Source organism: Camellia sinensis, unplaced genomic scaffold (assembly GCF_055761805.1).
Source record: "Camellia sinensis isolate YWXY unplaced genomic scaffold, ASM5576180v1 Unanchor4, whole genome shotgun sequence".
In the NCBI taxonomy this organism is placed as follows: Eukaryota; Viridiplantae; Streptophyta; class Magnoliopsida; order Ericales; family Theaceae; genus Camellia; species Camellia sinensis.
This window is the reverse complement of record NW_028129277.1, coordinates 8,114,327-8,134,860: the sequence shown is the minus strand read 5'-3', so window position 1 is coordinate 8,134,860 and position 20,534 is coordinate 8,114,327.

Here is a 20,534-nt window from a genome sequence, read left to right as displayed (position 1 = left end):
ACTCGAACAGCTATACGGATTCTCCTGCACAGTGGCAGATATGTAAATACGGGGCTTACATACCATTTCTGGCGCATTACGGTTCTAACACTCGAACACCTATACGGATTCTCCTGCACAGTGGCAGATATGTAAATACGGGGTTTCCGTACCATTTCTTGCGCATTACGGTTCGAACACTCGAACACCTATACGGATTCTCCTGCACAGTGGCAGATATGTAAATACGGGGTTTCCGTACCTTTTCTTGCGCATTACGGTTCGAACACTCGAACACCTATACGGATTGTCCTACACAGTGGCAGATATGTAAATACGGGGTTTCCGTACCATTTCTTGCGCAATACGGTTCGAACACTCGAACACCTATACGGATTCTCCTGCACAGTGGCAGATATGTAAATACGGGGTTTCCGTACCATTTCTTGCGCATTACGGTTCGAACACTCGAACACATATACGGATTGTCCTACATAGTGGCAGATATGTAAATACGGGGTTTCCGCACCATTTCTTGCGCAATACGGTTCGAACACTCGAACACCTATACGGATTCTCCTGCACAGTGGCAGATATGTAAATACGGGGTTTACATACCATTTCTTGCGCATTACGGTTCGAACACTCGAAAACCTATACGGATTCTCCTGCACAGTGGCAGTTATGTAAATACGGGGTTTACATACCATTTCTTGCGCATTACGGTTCTAACTCTCGAACACCTATACGGATTCTCCTGCACAGTGGCAGATATGTAAATACGGGGTTTCCGTACCATTTCTTGCGCATGACGGTTCGAACATTCGAACACCTATACGGATTCTCCTGCACAGTGGCAGATATGTAAATACGGGGTTTCCGTACCTTTTCTTGCGCATTACGGTTCGAACACTCGAACACCTATACGGATTGTCCTACACAGTGGCAGATATGTAAATACGGGGTTTCCGTACCATTTCTTGCGCAATACGGTTCGAACACTCGAACTCCTATACGGATTGTCCTGCACAGTGGCAGATATGTAAATACGGGGTTTCCGTACCATTTCTTGCGCATTACGGTTCGATCACTCGAACACCTATACGGATTATCCTACACAGTGGCAGATATGTAAATACGGGGTTTCCGCACCATTTCTTGCGCAATACGGTTCGAACACTCGAACACCTATACCGATTCTCCTGCACAGTGGCAGATATGTAAATACGGGGTTTCCGTACCATTTCTTGCGCATTACGGTTCGAACACTCGAACACCTATACGGATTCTCCTGCACAGTGGCAGATATGTAAATACGGGGTTTCCGTACCATTTCTTGCGCATTACGGTTCGAACACTCGAACACCTATACGGATTGTCCTACACAGTGGCAGATATGTAAATACGGGGTTTCCGTACCATTTCTTGCGCAATACGGTTCGAACACTCGAACACCTATACGGATTCTCCTGCACAGTGGCAGATATGTAAATACGGGGTTTACATACCATTTCTTGCGCATTACGGTTCGAACACTCGAAAACCTATACGGACTCTCCTGCACAGTGGCAGATATGTAAATACGGGGTTTACATACCATTTCTTGCGCATTACGGTTCTAACACTCGAACACCTATACGGATTCTCCTGCACAGTGGCAGATATGTAAATACGGGGTTTCCGTACCATTTCTTGCGCATTACGGTTCGAACACTCGAACACCTATACGGATTCCGCTGCACAGTGGCAGATATGTAAATACGGGGTTTCCGTACCATTTCTTGCGCATTACGGTTCGAACACTCGAACACCTATACGGATTCTCCTGCACAGTGGCAGATATGTAAATACGGGGTTTCCGTACCTTTTCTTGCGCATTACGGTTCGAACACTCGAACACCTATACGGATTGTCCTACACAGTGGCAGATATGTAAATACGGGGTTTCCGTACCATTTCTTGCGCAATACGGTTCGAACACTCGAACACCTATACGGATTCTCCTGCACAGTGGCAGATATGTAAATACGGGGTTTCCGTACCATTTCTTGCGCATTACGGTTCGAACACTCGAACACATATACGGATTGTCCTACATAGTGGCAGATATGTAAATACGGGGTTTCCGCACCATTTCTTGCGCAATACGGTTCGAACACTCGAACACCTATACGGATTCTCCTGCACAGTGGCAGATATGTAAATACGGGGTTTACATACCATTTCTTGCGCATTACGGTTCGAACACTCGAAAACCTATACGGATTCTCCTGCACAGTGGCAGTTATGTAAATACGGGGTTTACATACCATTTCTTGCGCATTACGGTTCTAACTCTCGAACACCTATACGGATTCTCCTGCACAGTGGCAGATATGTAAATACGGGGTTTCCGTACCATTTCTTGCGCATGACGGTTCGAACATTCGAACACCTATACGGATTCTCCTGCACAGTGGCAGATATGTAAATACGGGGTTTCCGTACCTTTTCTTGCGCATTACGGTTCGAACACTCGAACACCTATACGGATTGTCCTACACAGTGGCAGATATGTAAATACGGGGTTTCCGTACCATTTCTTGCGCAATACGGTTCGAACACTCGAACACCTATACGGATTCTCCTGCACAGTGGCAGATATGTAAATACGGGGTTTCCGTACCATTTCTTGCGCATTACGGTTCGATCACTCGAACACCTATACGGATTATCCTACACAGTGGCAGATATGTAAATACGGGGTTTCCGCACCATTTCTTGCGCAATACGGTTCGAACACTCGAACACCTATACCGATTCTCCTGCACAGTGGCAGATATGTAAATACGGGGTTTCCGTACCATTTCTTGCGCATTACGGTTCGAACACTCGAACACCTATATGGATTGTCCTCCACAGTGGCAGATATGTAAATACGGGGTTTCCGTACCATTTCTTGCGCATTACGGTTCGAACACTCCAACACCTATACGGATTCTCCTGCACAGTGGCAGATATGTAAATACGGGGTTTCCGTACCATTTCTTGCGCATTACGGTTCGAACACTCGAACACCTATACGGATTGTCCTACACAGTGGCAGATATGCAAATACGGGGTTTCCGCACCATTTCTTGCGCAATACGGTTCGAACACTCGAACACCTATACGGATTGTCCTGCACAGTGGCAGATATGTAAATACGGGGTTTACATACCATTTCTTGCGCAAGACGGTTCGAACAGTCGAACACCTATACGGATTCTCCTGCACAGTGGCAGATATGTAAATACGGGGTTTACATACCATTTCTTGCGCATTACGGTTCTAACACTCGAACACCTATACGGATTCTCCTGCACAGTGGCAGATATGTAAATACGGGGTTTCCGTACCATTTCTTGCGCATTACGGTTCGAACACTCGAACACCTATACGGATTCTCCTGCACAGTGGCAGATATGTAAATACGGGGTTTCCGTACCATTTCTTGCGCATTACGGTTCAAACACTCGAACACCTATACGGATTGTCCTACACAGTGGCAGATATGTAAATACGGGGTTTCCGTACCATTTCTTGCGCAATACGGTTCGAACACTCGAACACCTATACGGATTCTCCTGCACAGTGGCAGATATGTAAATACGGGGTTTACATACCATTTCTTGCGCATTACGGTTCGAACACTCGAAAACCTATACGGACTCTCCTGCACAGTGGCAGATATGTAAATACGGGGTTTACATACCATTTCTTGCGCATTACGGTTCTAACACTCGAACACCTATACGGATTCTCCTGCACAGTGGCAGATATGTAAATACGGGGTTTCCGTACCATTTCTTGCGCATTACGGTTCGAACACTCGAACACCTATACGGATTCCGCTGCACAGTGGCAGATATGTAAATACGGGGTTTCCGTACCATTTCTTGCGCATTACGGTTCGAACACTCGAACACCTATACGGATTCTCCTGCACAGTGGCAGATATGTAAATACGGGGTTTCCGTACCATTTCTTGCGCATTACGGTTCGAACACTCGAACACCTATACGGATTCTCCTGCACAGTGGCAGATATGTAAATACGGGGTTTCCGTACCATTTCTTGCGTATTACGGTTCGAACACTCGAACACCTATACGGATTGTCCTACACAGTGGCAGATATGTAAATACGGGGTTTCCGTACCATTTCTTGCGCAATACGGTTCGAACACTCGAACAGCTATACGGATTCTCCTGCACAGTGGCAGATATGTAAATACGGGGCTTACATACCATTTCTGGCGCATTACGGTTCTAACACTCGAACACCTATACGGATTCTCCTGCACAGTGGCAGATATGTAAATACGGGGTTTCCGTACCATTTCTTGCGCATTACGGTTCGAACACTCGAACACCTATACGGATTCTCCTGCACAGTGGCAGATATGTAAATACGGGGTTTCCGTACCTTTTCTTGCGCATTACGGTTCGAACACTCGAACACCTATACGGATTGTCCTACACAGTGGCAAATATGTAAATACGGGGTTTCCGTACCATTTCTTGCGCAATACGGTTCGAACACTCGAACACCTATACGGATTCTCCTGCACAGTGGCAGATATGTAAATACGGGGTTTCCGTACCATTTCTTGCGCATTACGGTTCGAACACTCGAACACATATACGGATTGTCCTACATAGTGGCAGATATGTAAATACGGGGTTTCCGCACCATTTCTTGCGCAATACGGTTCGAACACTCGAACACCTATACGGATTCTCCTGCACAGTGGCAGATATGTAAATACGGGGTTTCCGTACCATTTCTTGCGCATTACGGTTCGAACATTCGAACACCTATACGGATTCTCCTGCACAGTGGCAGATATGTAAATACGGGGTTTCCGTACCTTTTCTTGCGCATTACGGTTCGAACACTCGAACACCTATACGGATTGTCCTACACAGTGGCAGATATGTAAATACGGGGTTTCCGTACCATTTCTTGCGCAATACGGTTCGAACACTCGAACACCTATACGGATTCTCCTGCACAGTGGCAGATATGTAAATACGGGGTTTCCGTACCATTTCTTGCGCATTACGGTTCGATCACTCGAACACCTATACGGATTATCCTACACAGTGGCAGATATGTAAATACGGGGTTTCCGCACCATTTCTTGCGCAATACGGTTCGAACACTCGAACACCTATACCGATTCTCCTGCACAGTGGCAGATATGTAAATACGGGGTTTCCGTACAATTTCTTGCGCATTACGGTTCGAACACTCGAACACCTATATGGATTGTCCTCCACAGTGGCAGATATGTAAATACGGGGTTTCCGTACCATTTCTTGCGCATTACGGTTCGAACACTCCAACACCTATACGGATTCTCCTGCACAGTGGCAGATATGTAAATACGGGGTTTCCGTACCATTTCTTGCGCATTACGGTTCGAACACTCGAACACCTATACGGATTGTCCTACACAGTGGCAGATATGCAAATACGGGGTTTCCGCACCATTTCTTGCGCAATACGGTTCGAACACTCGAACACCTATACGGATTGTCCTGCACAGTGGCAGATATGTAAATACGGGGTTTACATACCATTTCTTGCGCAAGACGGTTCGAACAGTCGAACACCTATACGGATTCTCCTGCACAGTGGCAGATATGTAAATACGGGGTTTACATACCATTTCTTGCGCATTACGGTTCTAACACTCGAACACCTATACGGATTCTCCTGCACAGTGGCAGATATGTAAATACGGGGTTTCCGTACCATTTCTTGCGCATTACGGTTCGAACACTCGAACACCTATACGGATTCTCCTGCACAGTGGCAGATATGTAAATACGGGGTTTCCGTACCATTTCTTGCGCATTACGGTTCGAACACTCGAACACCTATACGGATTGTCCTACACAGTGGCAGTTATGTAAATACGGGGTTTCCGTACCATTTCTTGCGCAATACGGTTCGAACACTCGAACACCTATACGGATTCTCCTGCACCGTGGCAGATATGTAAATACGGGGTTTACATACCATTTCTTGCGCATTACGGTTCGAACACTCGAAAACCTATACGGATTCTCCTGCACAGTGGCAGATATGTAAATACGGGGTTTCCATACCATTTCTTGCGCATTACGGTTCGAACACTCGAACACCTATACAGATTCTCCTGCACAGTGGCAGAGATGTAAATACGGGGTTTCCGTACCATTTCTTGCGCATTACGGTTCGAACACTCGAACACCTATATGGATTCTCTTGCACAGTGGCAGATATGTGAATACGGGGTTTAGATACCATTTCTTGCGCATTACGGTACGAACACTCGAACACCTATACGGATTCTCCTGCACAGTGGCAGATATGTAAATACGGGGTTTCCGTACCATTTCTTGCGCACTACGGTTCGAACATTCGAACACCTATACGGATTCTCCTGCACAGTGGCAGATATGTAAATACGGGGTTTCCGTGCCATTTCTTGCGCATTACGGTTCGAGCACTCGAACAACTATACGGATTCTCCTGCACAGTGGCAGATATGTAATTACGGGGTTTACATACCATTTCTTGCGCATTACGGTTCGAACACTAGAACACCTATACGGATTCTCCTGCACAGTGGGAGATATGTAAATACGGGGTTTCGGGACCATTTCTTGCACATTACGGTTCGAACACTCGAACACCTATATGGATTCTCCTGCACAGTGGCAGATATATAAATACGGGGTTTCCATACCATTTCTTGCGCATTACGGTTCGAACACTCGAACACCTATACGGATTCCCCTGCACAGTGGCAGATTGGTAAATACGGGGTTTCCGTACCATTTCTTGCGCATTACGGTTCGAACACTCGAACACCTATACGGATTGTCTTGCACAGTGGCAGATATGTAAATACGGGGTTTCCGTACCATTTCTTGCGCATTACGGTTCGAACACTCGAACACCTATACGGATTGTCCTGCACAGTGGCAGATATGTAAATACGGGGTTTACATACCATTTCTTGCGCATTACGGTTCGAACACTCGAAAACCTATACGGATTCTCCTGCACAGTGGCAGATATGTAAATACGGGGTTTACATACCATTTCTTGCGCATTACGGTTCTAACACTCAAACACCTATACGGATTCTCCTGCACAGTGCCAGATATGTAAATACGGGGTTTCCGTACCATTTCTTGCGCATTACGGTTCGAACACTCGAACAGCTATACGGATTCTCCTGCACAGTGGCAGATATGTAAATACGGGGTTTCCGTACCATTTCTTGCGCATTACGGTTCGAACACTCGAACACCTATACGGATTCTCCTGCACAGTGGCAGATATGTAAATACGGGGTTTCCGTACCATTTCTTGCGCATTACGGTTCGAACAGTCGAACACCTATACGGATTCTCCTGCACAGTGGCAGATATGTAAATACGGGGTTTACATACCATTTCTTGCGCATTACGGTTCTAACACTCGAACACCTATACGGATTCTCCTGCACAGTGGCAGATATGTAAATACGGGGTTTCCGTACCATTTCTTGCGCATTACGGTTCGAACACTCGAACACCTATACGGATTGTCCTGCACAGTGGCAGATATGTAAATACGGGGTTTCCGTACCATTTCTTGCGCAAGACGGTTCGAACAGTCGAACACCTATACGGATTCTCCTGCACAGTGGCAGATATGTAAATACGGGGTTTACATACCATTTCTTGCGCATTACGGTTCTAACACTCGAACACCTATACGGATTCTCCTGCACAGTGGAAGATATGTAAATACGGGGTTTCCGTACCATTTCTTGCGCATTACGGTTCGAACACTCGAACACCTATACGGATTCTCCTGCACAGTGGCAGATATGTAAATACGGGGTTTCCGTACCATTTCTTGCGCATTACGGTTCGAACACTCGAACACCTATACGGATTGTCCTACACAGTGGCAGTTATGTAAATACGGGGTTTCCGTACCATTTCTTGCGCAATACGGTTCGAACACTCGAACACCTATACGGATTCTCCTGCACAGTGGCAGATATGTAAATACGGGGCTTACATACCATTTCTTGCGCATTACGGTTCGAACACTCGAAAACCTATACGGATTCTCCTGCACAGTGGCAGATATGTAAATACGGGGTTTCCATACCATTTCTTGCGCATTACGGTTCGAGCACTCGAACACCTATACAGATTCTCCTGCACAGTGGCAGAGATGTAAATACGGGGTTTCCGTACCATTTCTTGCGCATTACGGTTCGAACACTCGAACACCTATATGGATTCTCTTGCACAGTGGCAGATATGTGAATACGGGGTTTAGATACCATTTCTTGCGCATTACGGTACGAACACTCGAACACCTATACGGATTCTCCTGCACAGTGGCAGATATGTAAATACGGGGTTTCCGTACCATTTCTTGCGCACTACGGTTCGAACATTCGAACACCTATACGGATTCTCCTGCACAGTGGCAGATATGTAAATACGGGGTTTCCGTGCCATTTCTTGCGCATTACGGTTTGAGCACTCGAACAACTATACGGATTCTCCTGCACAGTGGCAGATATGTAATTACGGGGTTTACATACCATTTCTTGCGCATTACGGTTCGAACACTAGAACACCTATACGGATTCTCCTGCACAGTGGGAGATATGTAAATACGGGGTTTCGGGACCATTTCTTGCACATTACGGTTCGAACACTCGAACACCTATATGGATTCTCCTGCACAGTGGCAGATATATAAATACGGGGTTTCCATACCATTTCTTGCGCATTACGGTTCGAACACTCGAACACCTATACGGATTCCCCTGCACAGTGGCAGATTGGTAAATACGGGGTTTCCGTACCATTTCTTGCGCATTACGGTTCGAACACTCGAACACCTATACGGATTGTCTTGCACAGTGGCAGATATGTAAATACGGGGTTTCCGTACCATTTCTTGCGCATTACGGTTCGAACACTCGAACACCTATACGGATTGTCCTGCACAGTGGCAGATATGTAAATACGGGGTTTACATACCATTTCTTGCGCATTACGGTTCGAACACTCGAAAACCTATACGGATTCTCCTGCACAGTGGCAGATATGTAAATACGGGGTTTACATACCATTTCTTGCGCATTACGGTTCTAACACTCAAACACCTATACGGATTCTCCTGCACAGTGCCAGATATGTAAATACGGGGTTTCCGTACCATTTCTTGCGCATTACGGTTCGAACACTCGAACAGCTATACGGATTCTCCTGCACAATGGCAGATATGTAAATACGGGGTTTCCGTACCATTTCTTGCGCATTACGGTTCGAACACTCGAACACCTATACGGATTCTCCTGCACAGTGGCAGATATGTAAATACGGGGTTTCCGTACCATTTCTTGCGCATTACGGTTCGAACACTCGAACACCTATACGGATTCTCCTGCACAGTGGCAGATATGTAAATACGGGGTTTCCGTACCATTTCTTGCGCATTACGGTTCGAACAATCGAACACCTATACGGATTCTCCTGCACAGTGGCAGATATGTAAATACGGGGTTTCCGTACCATTTCTTGCGCAATACGGTTCGAACACTCGAACACCTATACGGATTCTCCTGTACAGTGGCAGAAATGTAAATACGGGGTTTACATACCATTTCTTGCGCATTACGGTTCGAACACTCGAACACCTATACGGATTCTCCTGCACAGTGGCAGATATGTAAATACGGGGTTTCCGTACCATTTCTTGCGCATTACGGTTCGAACACTCGAACACCTATACGGATTCTCCTGCACAGTGGCATATATGTAAATACGGGGTTTCCGTACCATTTCTTGCGCATTACGGTTCGAACACTCGAACACCTATACGGATTGTCCTACACAGTGGCAGTTATGTAAATACGGGGTTTCCGTACCATTTCTTGCGCAATACGGTTCGAACACTCGAACACCTATACGGATTCTCCTGCACAGTGGCAGATATGTAAATACGGGGTTTACATACCATTTCCTGCGCATTACGGTTCGAACACTCGAAAACCTATACGGATTCTCCTGCACAGTGGCAGATATGTAAATACGGGGTTTCCATACCATTTCTTGCGCATTACGGTTCGAACACTCGAACACCTATACAGATTCTCCTGCACAGTGGCAGATATGTAAATACGGGGTTTCTGTACCATTTCTTGCGCATTACGGTTCGAACACTCGAACACCTATCTGGATTCTCGTGCACAGTGGCAGATATGTAAATACAGGGTTTAGATACCATTTCTTGCGCATTACGGTACGAACACTCGAACACCTATACGGATTCTCCTGCACAGTGGCAGATATGTAAATACGGGGTTTCCGTACCATTTCTTGCGCATTACGGTTCGAACACTCGAACACCTATACGGATTCTCCTGTACAGTGGCAGATATGTAATTACGGGGTTTACATACCATTTCTTGCGCATTACGGTTCGAACACTCGAACACCTATAAGGATTCTCCTGCACAGTGGCAGATATGTAAATACGGGGTTTCGGGACCATTTCTTGCACATTACGGTTCGAACACTCGAACACCTATATGGATTCTCTTGCACAGTGGCAGATATATAAATACGGGGTTTCCATACCATTTCTTGCGCATTACGATTCGAACACTCGAACACCTATACGGATTCCCCTGCACAGTGGCAGATTTGTAAATACGGGGTTTCCGTACCATTTCTTGCGCATTACGGTTCGAACACTCGAACACCTATACGGATTGTCTTGCACAGTGGCAGATATGTAAATACGGGGTTTCCGTACCATTTCTTGCGCATTACGGTTCGAACACTCGAACACCTATACGGATTCCCCTGCACAGTGGCAGATATGTAAATACGGGGTTTCCGTACCATTTCTTGCTCATTACGGTTCGAACACTCGAACACCTATACGGATTGTCCTGCACAGTGGCAGATATGTAAATACGGGGTTTCCGTACCATTTCTTGCGCAATACGGTTCGAACACTCGAAAACCTATACGGATTCTCCTGCACAGTGGCAGATATGTAAATACGGGGTTTCCATACCATTTCTTGCGCATTACGGTTCGAACACTCGAACACCTATACAGATTCTCCTGCACAGTGGCAGATATGTAAATACGGGGTTTCTGTACCATTTCTTGCGCATTACGGTTCGAACACTCGAACACCTATCTGGATTCTCGTGCACAGTGGCAGATATGTAAATACAGGGTTTAGATACCATTTCTTGCGCATTACGGTACGAACACTCGAACACCTATACGGATTCTCCTGCACAGTGGCAGATATGTAAATACGGGGTTTCCGTACCATTTCTTGCGCATTACGGTTCGAACACTCGAACACCTATACGGATTCTCCTGTACAGTGGCAGATATGTAATTACGGGGTTTACATACCATTTCTTGCGCATTACGGTTCGAACACTCGAACACCTATAAGGATTCTCCTGCACAGTGGCAGATATGTAAATACGGGGTTTCGGGACCATTTCTTGCACATTACGGTTCGAACACTCGAACACCTATATGGATTCTCTTGCACAGTGGCAGATATATAAATACGGGGTTTCCATACCATTTCTTGCGCATTACGATTCGAACACTCGAACACCTATACGGATTCCCCTGCACAGTGGCAGATTTGTAAATACGGGGTTTCCGTACCATTTCTTGCGCATTACGGTTCGAACACTCGAACACCTATACGGATTGTCTTGCACAGTGGCAGATATGTAAATACGGGGTTTCCGTACCATTTCTTGCGCATTACGGTTCGAACACTCGAACACCTATACGGATTCCCCTGCACAGTGGCAGATATGTAAATACGGGGTTTCCGTACCATTTCTTGCTCATTACGGTTCGAACACTCGAACACCTATACGGATTGTCCTGCACAGTGGCAGATATGTAAATACGGGGTTTCCGTACCATTTCTTGCGCAATACGGTTCGAACACTCGAACACCAATACGGATTCTCCTTCACAGTGGCAGATATGTAAATACGGGGTTTACATACCATTTCTTGCGCATTACGGGTCTAACACTCGAACACCTATACGGATTCTCCTACACAGTAGCAGATATGTAAATACGAGGTTTCCGTACCATTTCTTGCGCATTACGGTTCGAACACTCGAACACCTATACGGATTCTCCTGCACAGTGGCAGATATGTAAATACGGGGTTTCCGTACCATTTCTTGCGCATTACGGTTCGAACACTCGAACACCTATACGGATTGTCCTACACAGTGGCAGATATGGAAATACGGGGTTTCCGTACCATTTCTTGCGCAATACGGTTCGAACACTCGAACACCTATACGGATTCTCCTGCACAGTGGCCGATATGTAAATACGGGGTTCACATACCATTTCTTGCGCATTACAGTTCGAACACTCGAAAACCAATACGGATTCTCCTGCACAGTGGCAGATATGTAAATACGGGGTTTACATACCATTTCTTGCGCATTACGGTTCGAACACTCGAACACCTATACGGATTCTCCTGCATAGTGGCAGATATGTAAATACGGGGTTTCCGTACCATTTCTTGCGCATTACAGTTCTAACACTCGAACACCTATACGGATTCTCCTGCACAGTGGCAGATATGTAAATACGGGGTTTCCGTACCATTTCTTGCGCATTACGGTTCGAACACTCGAACACCTATACGGATTCTCCTGCACAGTGGCAGATATGTAAATACGGGGTTTCCGTACCATTTCTTGCGCATTACGGTTCGAACACTCGAACACCTATACGGATTCCCCTGCACAGTGGCAGATATGTAAATACGGGGTTTCCGTACCATTTCTTGCGCATTACGGTTCGAACACTCGAACACCTATACGGATTCTCCTGCACAGTGGCAGATATGTAAATACGGGGTTTCCGTACCATTTCTTGCGCATTACAGTTCTAACACTCGAACACCTATACGGATTCTCCTGCACAGTGGCAGATATGTAAATACGGGGTTTCCGTACCATTTCTTGCGCATTACGGTTCGAACACTCGAACACCTATACGGATTCTCCTGTACAGTGGCAGATATGTAATTACGGGGTTTACATACCATTTCTTGCGCATTACGGTTCGAACACTCGAACACCTATAAGGATTCTCCTGCACAGTGGCAGATATGTAAATACGGGGTTTCGGGACCATTTCTTGCACATTACGGTTCGAACACTCGAACACCTATATGGATTCACTTGCACAGTGGTAGATATATAAATACGGGGTTTCCATACCATTTCTTGCGCATTACGATTCGAACACTCGAACACCTATACGGATTCCCCTGCACAGTGGCAGATTTGTAAATACGGGGTTTCCGTACCATTTCTTGCGCATTACGGTTCGAACACTCGTACACCTATACGGATTGTCTTGCACAGTGGCAGATATGTAAATACGGGGTTTCCGTACCATTTCTTGCGCATTACGGTTCGAACACTCGAACACCTATACGGATTCCCCTGCACAGTGGCAGATATGTAAATACGGGGTTTCCGTACCATTTCTTGCGCATTACGGTTCGAACACTCGAAAACCTATACGGATTCTCCTGCACAGTGGCAGATATGTAAATACGGGGTTTACATACCATTTCTTGCGCATTACGGTTCTAACACTCAAACACCTATACGGATTCTCCTGCACAGTGCCAGATATGTAAATACGGGGTTTCCGTACCATTTCTTGCGCATTACGGTTCGAACACTCGAACAGCTATACGGATTCTCCTGCACAATGGCAGATATGTAAATACGGGGTTTCCGTACCATTTCTTGCGCATTACGGTTCGAACACTCGAACACCTATACGGATTCTCCTGCACAGTGGCAGATATGTAAATACGGGGTTTCCGTACCATTTCTTGCGCATTACGGTTCGAACAATCGAACACCTATACGGATTCTCCTGCACAGTGGCAGATATGTAAATACGGGGTTTCCGTACCATTTCTTGCGCAATACGGTTCGAACACTCGAACACCTATACGGATTCTCCTGTACAGTGGCAGATATGTAAATACGGGGTTTACATACCATTTCTTGCGCATTACGGTTCGAACACTCGAACACCTATACGGATTCTCCTGCACAGTGGCAGATATGTAAATACGGGGTTTCCGTACCATTTCTTGCGCATTACGGTTCGAACACTCGAACACCTATACGGATTCTCCTGCACAGTGGCATATATGTAAATACGGGGTTTCCGTACCATTTCTTGCGCATTACGGTTCGAACACTCGAACACCTATACGGATTGTCCTACACAGTGGCAGTTATGTAAATACGGGGTTTCCGTACCATTTCTTGCGCAATACGGTTCGAACACTCGAACACCTATACGGATTCTCCTGCACAGTGGCAGATATGTAAATACGGGGTTTACATACCATTTCCTGCGCATTACGGTTCGAACACTCGAAAACCTATACGGATTCTCCTGCACAGTGGCAGATATGTAAATACGGGGTTTCCATACCATTTCTTGCGCATTACGGTTCGAACACTCGAACACCTATACAGATTCTCCTGCACAGTGGCAGATATGTAAATACGGGGTTTCTGTACCATTTCTTGCGCATTACGGTGCGAACACTCGAACACCTATCTGGATTCTCGTGCACAGTGGCAGATATGTAAATACAGGGTTTAGATACCATTTCTTGCGCATTACGGTACGAACACTCGAACACCTATACGGATTCTCCTGCACAGTGGCAGATATGTAAATACGGGGTTTCCGTACCATTTCTTGCGCATTACGGTTCGAACACTGGAACACCAATACGGATTCTCCTGTACAGTGGCAGATATGTAATTACGGGGTTTACATACCATTTCTTGCGCATTACGGTTCGAACACTCGAACACCTATAAGGATTCTCCTGCACAGTGGCAGATATGTAAATACGGGGTTTCGGGACCATTTCTTGCACATTACGGTTCGAAAACTCGAACACCTATATGGATTCTCTTGCACAGTGGCAGATATATAAATACGGGGTTTCCATACCATTTCTTGCGCATTACGATTCGAACACTCGAACACCTATACGGATTCCCCTGCACAGTGGCAGATTTGTAAATACGGGGTTTCCGTACCATTTCTTGCGCATTACGGTTCGAACACTCGAACACCTATACGGATTGTCTTGCACAGTGGCAGATATGTAAATACGGGGTTTCCGTACCATTTCTTGCGCATTACGGTTCGAACACTCGAACACCTATACGGATTCCCCTGCACAGTGGCAGATATGTAAATACGGGGTTTCCGTACCATTTCTTGCTCATTACGGTTCGAACACTCGAACACCTATACGGATTGTCCTGCACAGTGGCAGATATGTAAATACGGGGTTTCCGTACCATTTCTTGCGCAATACGGTTCGAACACTCGAACACCAATACGGATTCTCCTTCACAGTGGCAGATATCTAAATACGGGGTTTACATACCATTTCTTGCGCATTACGGGTCTAACACTCGAACACCTATACGGATTCTCCTACACAGTAGCAGATATGTAAATACGAGGTTTCCGTACCATTTCTTGCGCATTACGGTTCGAACACTCGAACACCTATACGGATTCTCCTGCACAGTGGCAGATATGTAAATACGGGGTTTCCGTACCATTTCTTGCGCATTACGGTTCGAACACTCGAACACCTATACGGATTGTCCTACACAGTGGCAGATATGGAAATACGGGGTTTCCGTACCATTTCTTGCGCAATACGGTTCGAACACTCGAACACCTATACGGATTCTCCTGCACAGTGGCCGATATGTAAATACGGGGTTCACATACCATTTCTTGCGCATTACAGTTCGAACACTCGAAAACCTATACGGATTCTCCTGCACAGTGGCAGATATGTAAATACGGGGTTTACATACCATTTCTTGCGCATTACGGTTCGAACACTCGAACACCTATACGGATTCTCCTGCACAGTGGCAGATATGTAAATACGGGGTTTCCGTACCATTTCTTGCGCATTACAGTTCTAACACTCGAACACCTATACGGATTCTCCTGCACAGTGGCAGATATGTAAATACGGGGTTTCCGTACCATTTCTTGCGCATTACGGTTCGAACACTCGAACACCTATACGGATTCTCCTGCACAGTGGCAGATATGTAAATACGGGGTTTCCGTACCATTTCTTGCGCATTACGGTTCGAACACTCGAACACCTATACGGATTCCCCTGCACAGTGGCAGATTTGTAAATACGGGGTTTCCGTACCATTTCTTGCGCATTACGGTTCGAACACTCGAACACCTATACGGATTGTCCTGCACAGTGGCAGATATGTAAATACGGGGTTTCCGTACCATTTCTTGCGCAATACGGTTCGAACACTCGAACACCTATACGGATTCTCCTGCACAGTGGCAGATATGTAAATACGGGGCTTACATACCATTTCTGGCGCATTACGGTTCTAACACTCGAACACCTATACGGATTCTCCTGCACAGTGGCAGATATGTAAATACGGGGTTTCCGTACCATTTCTTGCGCATTACGGTTCGAACAGTCGAACACCTATACGGATTCTCCTGCACAGTGGCAGATATGTAAATACGGGGTTTCCGTACCTTTTCTTGCGCATTACGGTTCGAACACTCGAACACGTATACGGATTGTCCTCCACAGTGGCAGATATGTAAATACGGGGTTTCCGTACCATTTCTTGCGCAATACGGTTCGAACACTCGAACACCTATACGGATTCTCCTACACAGTGGCAGATATGTAAATACGGGGTTTACATACCATTTCTTGCGCATTACGGTTCGAACACTCGAAAACCTATACAGGTTCTCCTGCACAGTGGCAGATATGTAAATACAGGGTTTCCATACCATTTCTTGCGCATTACGGTTCGAACAGTCGAACTCCTATACAGATTCTCCTGCACAGTGGCAGATATGTAAATACGGGGTTTCCGTACCATTTCTTGCGCATTACGGTTCGAGCACTCGAACACCTATACGGATTCTCCTGCACAGTGGCAGATATGTAAATACGGGGTTTACATACCATTTCTTGCGCATTACGGTTCGAACACTCGAACACCTATACGGATTCTCCTGCACAGTGGCAGATATGTAAATACGGGGTTTCGGTACCATTTCTTGCACATTACAGTTCGAACACTCGAACACCTATATAGTTTCTCCTGCACAGTGGCAGATATGTAAATACGGGGTTTCGGGACCATTTCTTGCACATTACAGTTCGAACACTCGAACACCTATATAGATTCTCCTGCACAGTGGCAGATATGTAAATACGGGGTTTCCATACCATTTCTTGCGCATTACGGTTCGAACACTCGAACACCTATACGGATTCCCCTGCACAGTGGCAGATATGTAAATACGGGGTTTCCGTACCATTTCTTGCGCATTACGGTTCGAACACTCGAACACCTATACGGATTGTCCTGCACAGTGGCAGATATGTAAGTACGGGGTTTCCATACTATTTCTTGCGCAATACGGTTCGAACACTCGAACACCTATACGGATTGTCCTGCACAGTGGCAGATATGTAAATACGGGGTTTCCGTACCATTTCTTGCGCATTACGGTTCGAACACTCGAACACCTATACGGATTCCCCTGCACAGTGGCTGATATGTAAATACGGGGTTTCCGTACCATTTCTTGCGCATTACGGTTCGAACACTCGAACACCTATACGGATTGTCCTGCACAGTGGCAGATATGTAAATACGGGGTTTCCGTACCATTTCTTGCGCAATACGGTTCGAACACTCGAACACCAATACGGATTCTCCTTCACAGTGGCAGATTTGTAAATACGGGGTTTACATACCATTTCTTGCGCATTACGGGTCTAACACTCGAACACCTATACGGATTCTCCTACACAGTGGCAGATATGTAAATACGAGGTTTCCGTACCATTTCTTGCGCATTATGGTTCGAACACTCGAACACCTATACGGATTCTCCTGCACAGTGGCAGATATGTAAATACGGGGTTTCCGTACCATTTCTTGCGCATTACGGTTCGAACACTCGAACACCTATACGGATTGTCCTACACAGTGGCAGATATGGAAATACGGGGTTTCCGTACCATTTCTTGCGCAATACGGTTCGAACACTCGAACACCTATACGGATTCTCCTGCACAGTGGCCGATATGTAAATACGGGGTTCACATACCATTTCTTGCGCATTACAGTTCGAACACTCGAAAACCTATACGGATTCTCCTGCACAGTGGCAGATATGTAAATACGGGGTTTACATACCATTTCTTGCGCATTACGGTTCGAACACTCGAACACCTATACGGATTCCCCTGCACAGTGGAAGATTTGTAAATACGGGGTTTCCGTACCATTTCTTGCGCATTACGGTTCGAACACTCGAACACCTATACGGATTGTCTTGCACAGTGGCAGATATGTAAATACGGGGTTTCCGTACCATTTCTTGAGCATTACGGTTCGAACACTCGAACACCTATACGGATTCCCCTGCACAGTGGCAGATATGTAAGTACGGGGTTTCCATACCATTTCTTGCGCATTACGGTTCGAACACTCGAACACCTTTACGGATTGTCCTGCACAGTGGCAGATATGTAAATACGGGGTTTCCGTACCATTTCTTGCGCAATACGGTTCGAATACTCGAACACCAATACGGATTCTCCTTCACAGTGGCAGATATGTAAATACGGGGTTTACATACCATTTCTTGCGCATTACGGGTCTAACACTCGAACACCTATACGGATTCTCCTACACAGTGGCAGATATGTAAATACGAGGTTTCCGTACCATTTCTTGCGCATTACGGTTCGAACACTCGAACACCTATACGGATTCTCCTGCACAGTGGCAGATATGTAAATACGGGGTTTCCGTACCATTTCTTGCGCATTACGGTTCGAACACTCGAACACCTATACGGATTGTCCTACACAGTGGCAGATATGGAAATACGGGGTTTCCGTACCATTTCTTGCGCAATACGGTTCGAACAATCGAACACCTATACGGATTCTCCTGCACATTGGCCGATATGTAAATACGGGGTTCACATACCATTTCTTCCGCATTACAGTTCGAACACTCGAAAACCTATACGGATTCTCCTGCACAGTGGCAGATATGTAAATACGGGGTTTACATACCATTTCTTGCGCATTACGGTTCTAACACTCGAACACCTATACGGATTCTCCTGCACAGTGGCAGATATGTAAATACGGGGTTTCCGTACCATTTCTTGCGCATTACGGTTCGAACACTCGAACACCTATACGGATTCCCCTGCACAGTGGCAGATATGTAAATACGGGGTTTCCGTACCATTTCTTGCGCATTACGGTTCGAACACTTGAACACCTATACGGATTGTCCTGCACAGTGGCAGATATGTAAATACGGGGTTTCCGTACCATTTCTTGCGCAATACGGTTCGAACACTCGAACACCTATACGGATTCTCCTGCACAGTGGCAGATATGTAAATACGGGGCTTACATACCATTTCTGGCGCATTACGGTTCTAACACTCGAACACCTATACGGATTCTCCTGCACAGTGGCAGATATGTAAATACGGGGTTTCCGTACCATTTCTTGCGCATTACGGTTCGAACACTCGAACACCTATACGGATTCTCCTGCACAGTGGCAGATATGTAAATACGGGGTTTCCGTACCATTTCTTGCGCATTACGGTTCGAACACTCGAACACCTATACGGATTGTCCTGCACAGTGGCAGATATGTAAATACGAGGTTTCCGTACCATTTCATGCGCATTACGGTTCGAACACTCCAACACCTATACGGATTCTCCTGCACAGTGGCAGATATGTAAATACGGGGTTTCCGTACCATTTCTTGCGCATTACGGTTCGAACACTCGAACACCTATACGGATTGTCCTACACAGTGGCAGATATGTAAATACGGGGTTTCCGCACCATTTCCTTCGCAATACGGTTCGAACACTCGAACACCTATACGGATTCTCCTGCACAGTGGCAGATATGTAAATACGGGGTTTACATACCATTTCTTGCGCATTACGGTTCGAACACTCGAAAACCTATACGGATTCTCCTGCACAGTGGCAGATATGTAAATACGGGGTTTACATACCATTTCTTGCGCATTACGGTTCTAACACTCGAACACCTATACGGATTCTCCTACACAGTGGCAGATATGTAAATACGGGGTTTCCGTACCATTTCTTGCGCATTACGGTTCGAACACTCGAACACCTATACGGATTCCCCTGCACAGTGGCAGATATGTAAATACGGGGTTTCCGTACCATTTCTTGCGCATTACGGTTCGAACACTCGAACACCTATACGGATTGTCCTGCACAGTGGCAGATATGTAAATACGGGGTTTCCGTACC